Here is a 4,628-nt window from a genome sequence, read left to right on the forward strand (position 1 = left end):
GTTCCTTCTACGGGGAAGTAAGGCAGGTTCTATTTCTGATCTTTCTGGGATTCTTACAGTTTACAAAAACCCACCACAGCAATACTCCTTCCTAACTACGGATCAATACACCAGTAACTTTATTTTCCCCATTTAAGTTGTCCTGTTTCTTTCACACCTCAACAGCAAGTTGTCTTTGTGGAACCTCAAAACACTGCACTGTTTGCTGCTCTGACTGGTTATAGGACTTGATTTTTACATCAGTTGAAAAACCCAGAACACAGCGGGGAATGAACAACTATCAACATACTTCTAACTACAAGATTTTAATGCAGCAGACACAACTCTTGCTGCTTACAGCAGCTACTGTGCATGGAAAACAAAGTGCCTCTGTAGTAGAAAAATGAGCTGGAACTTCTGATTTCCCTAGTCAATAATGCAGGCACCTTTTTAATGTTAACAACGTGGTCTTGTCTATTATGGGAATAACTACTTGGCTATAGCTACTTGCAAAACAGTGTTTAATTAAATTATTTGGAAAGCACTGATCTTTTGTTCAATGTCTAACTAGTTTAAGCAGATGCAAACACTGGAAAAAAAGAAATAAGTTCATTTCTCTGCCTTTACAGTTACAATCTGAGAATTCAAAATCTCCTGTTGAAACCAACGGAAAGCCTCGGTAGATTTTCACTATACTGAAACACACACTACACTGTTTCACAATTAAAAGGCAAAGCAGATCTTGAGGGAATAAAACGCCAACTAACCCATTCTCACAATCCCTCATATCGTATACTTGTTCAAAGAAATTCCAGAAATCAAGACATAAGCATTTTGCAAATTGTATCTGGTTTATGTTAGTGCAGGAACCCTCAGAATACTGAAACACATCAGATTTTCTTTCGTGCCTTTTTGGTCCCAAGCTGTTTTGAAAGGTGAAATAATTGCACTTTCCAGCTATCTGTTTTTTAGGTCTGCCACAGTTGCTAATAACTGTGTTCTTTTTAATTAAACTAACTGTAAAAATAACCTATGTCTTTCTTACATATGTAATTAAGAACATTATACATCTAACTAAAAAAGCTATCTGCATAACTGAGCTAATGATGTGGGATGTGAAAGTTACCACTGATTATGTAAAAGCAAGCTGAAGACAATCTAAGTACCAACAATTTCAAATTCCAATAAACTGGGCCATATTTTTCCAACTCTTTCCTCCACCACTCACCCCCCTCCCCCCCCATTCCTTCTCGTCAATTCTCTTGCTCGTGCGGCTGTGATACGACCTGAATCAGGGGACTCACCCCACAGAAAAGGCAGGGCCCTTCCCTTACCAAAGGAAACAGAAATACTTGTCCCTGTGAACAGGCATCTAACGCATGATGAATTTGTCAAGACACTACACCAGATAGAAACTATAGTTTTGCAAATTCCATGGTCTGACAAGACATTGCTAAAAACTGTAAGAAATGGAGCAACTGAAATTTCTATTTTCATATAAGCAAGACTGACTCACTGACTACCCATGTGACTTGCACTAATATTTCTGAATTATAAATACTGCCTTTCTACTTACCAAATTTATGATCTAAAACCATTTAAAAATTGTAATTACATACTATTGCCCCCATGTTGACCACATGCAGAATTTCAGCACACAGGACAGATGGACAAACAGGCTGAGTTAAGACTATATGAACAATTTAATGTACAACGTGTCTAAAATGTCTTACTGAGTTTGTAACCTCAGTTACAGTTATAGTTTGTAACAGCTCAGTTACAGTTGTTTGCAGAAAAACTGATTATTTCAATGCATTCCTTTTTCTAGTCTTTCCATTTCTAAGCTCCTCTTACTTGCAGAGGCTAGATTTTTCACCCAAATAATTATTCCCTATTTTCAGAAGCAGAGAGAGAGCAAAAGAGATGAGCATTGCTTTCTTAAAACTTTCTATGACATTATTAGTTTTTAGGTGCTTGATTTATTCACAAAGTTTTAGCCTGGTGGAAGGCAGAATGACAGGCAAGAATAATCCACAGGCTTTTCCGGTTAAAAATGTTGAGAACCTCTGTTTAATAGCACCTTTGGTTAAAATACTTAATCCGCATACATTTAAAGGCATGATAAAACCAAATCTTCACGTACAACAGGCTACCAAGTGTGAAGAATCACGACCGAAGGTTGCAATCATACATATTTTTTGTGCATTGATGTCTGTGCTAAAACAAAACAAATCAAAGCAATTCAGCTCACCTCACTGTTACTCAAAAGTATTGCAGTATCTTAAAGACTTATTCCAGTTCTTAAAGGAGAAGAACTAAGAAACCTGAGTCGCACTTACATTCGGCTACAGGTGACAAAGAAGAGCACCTGTGCATCTGCCAGCTGATTTTAAGTATGTCACAAAATACCACTTTTCATGGTGGTATTCTATGTGTGTGTGTATGTACATATGTAAAAGGCGCTCATACAGAAGCAGACTAGAAGTCAGTCTTTGGAAATCACTTCACTTGAACCATGCAGTTAGTACACAACTAATTCACAGTACTGAATATTGGTTTACAGCTCAACACAGATTTTTTATTTCAGCTGATCAAGTCTTTCTGCAATATTGAAGAGAGGCTGTACCACAAACAAGTGAGTGAATTCAAAATATCAACAATATGTCTAAGTTTACCTTCATCCTATCCATGTATGCTTCCATTTTTAATTGCTCCACAGCTTTCCTGGCTTGAGATATACTGGTTGTACTGTTTGACACTAGTTCCTTCATTTTGTTTTTCCTAGAAGAGACAAAGTTGAGACAATTTAAAAGTACAGGTAGTAAACACAGCAATCAGTGAGAGGACAGTTATTTGGAATCTCACCAACCCTCACCCACCCCATTGACACTGCCAGGCTGTACCTCACAAATAAAAAACAAACACCATTTATTTCTGTTCTCTTGTTCAACAGCACCTTATTGCATTACATATTTGCGTCCTCCACTGCCAGCACTCAATCTGAATTCTGCAAACAACATACAAATGCAGAGTATGTGGCCATTATTTCAGTGTAGAAATGCCCTGGTTCAGATCGCTAACTCAGAACAGTTGTTCACAAACAGACCTTGAAGCCATTATGCTGTTTGGCTCCATCCCCCAGTTACACCTAGTGACATGAAAACAAGTTCAGAAACGGGTGCAATGGAAATGAATCCCACACTGTGCTCACCAAGCACCAGAAAGAGAGAAATTTTAAGATAGAGAGAACGAGTCAAAATTCTGACTATGGCTTTAAGGAGTTTAGAAATGAAGTAACAGATTAAGAAGAAGTAACGTTTCCAACTTTTTGCTTACGCATCTCCAGTGAAGTCTAAAGAAGACTAAAAACCAGTGCAGTATACTACACAGTATAGGAATGCATTATTGTTTAAGAGATCTGCAGCTCCTGGGAAGGGACACTTAATTAAGGTATATCAGTGTTTGGTTTTCTTGCATTGCCAATCCCTGCGGGCTTGAGGGTAAGTCAACTCCTTCTCATTCAGTCCTCAGCATTGTTACTAGATTAGTCAAGCTGATTGCATTTGAACCTTGAATAAACTTACAACACCTAGACAGGTCCTGGACTAGTTATACTACCTAGTAAGACTAGGTGTTGAGGTTTCGATCAGCCAAAACACCCACCTATGGTCCTGTATATGTGGCATGCCACAAGTGCCACCTGAAGCAAGATTAGCCTAGCACGGAGCGTTAGAAGCCAGTACAAAGGACACAGGGACGCAGGAGAAAACACATCAAAGGAGGCATTTTGTATTGCTGCCAAAAGAGTTTTAGACTCAGGTCCTTCAAAATGAATACTTCCAGCTTATTTCTGGACAAGAAGCGAACACCTGGAACCACACAAAGTTCCCTTCTTGAAGCTCAATAGCTTACCTGATCCAATCACTGGGATGTAAGACATGAACAGGAAATTAAGTAGGACACAGGAGATGCTCTGTATATACAATGTCTTAAGCATGTTAGAGTCAATAGAAGTACACAATCCAGAGCACAAAAAGAATGGAGGAACAACTTTTTAACTTCTTTGATATCACAAAACACAGATGTTCAAAGACAAGGCAAAGATAGTTTCTTCTCCTTTCTAAAAATCAGTAACCTATGGTGTAAAATGGGATGGTGGAATACAAATACGATGGTGAACCATGCTCAACGCTAATTTGAAGAAGCAAAACAATCTTTTTCAGCACTTGCATAAGTCTAGGCAGGTAAAATACTACCTTAAAATATATTAACTGTGCCAAATAAAACAAGAGCTTTAATATATGCCAAGACAAAGAACAGGTTTTCTGTACGTGTGTGTGTGTCATCTGAATGGAATACAAGTTTCCCCTTTGCATGCACTCTGATGAACTAAAATCGTGTCAGAACACAGTAGCTTTTATTTTTTTGGTCTTCGTTTTTGTTTACAGTCTTTTAACTCATATTCCTCACAAGGCACAGGATTAAATACATGTGGAGGAACTGGCTTTGCATAAAATGCCATGTACAGTACAAAACCCCATAACCAACCAACAGCCTCCAAACAATTTTCAGATATGTTTTGACTTGCACTGGACAAGTGGAAAGGAGACCAGACATTCACAAGAGCAGGAGGTTCTGAATTACAGCTC

The 4,628-nt window shown here is 38.3% G+C and overlaps 1 pseudogene; it reads right to left on the reverse strand.

Annotated features, from left to right (window-relative positions):
- Positions 1–2,624: 2,624 nt before the first annotated feature.
- LOC104167980 lies at positions 2,625–2,750 on the reverse strand (annotated as a pseudogene).
- Positions 2,751–4,628: the final 1,878 nt, after the last annotated feature.

Source organism: Cariama cristata, unplaced genomic scaffold (genome assembly GCF_000690535.1).
Source record: "Cariama cristata isolate BGI_N322 unplaced genomic scaffold, ASM69053v1 scaffold18489, whole genome shotgun sequence".
Lineage (NCBI taxonomy): Eukaryota > Metazoa > Chordata > Aves > Cariamiformes > Cariamidae > Cariama > Cariama cristata.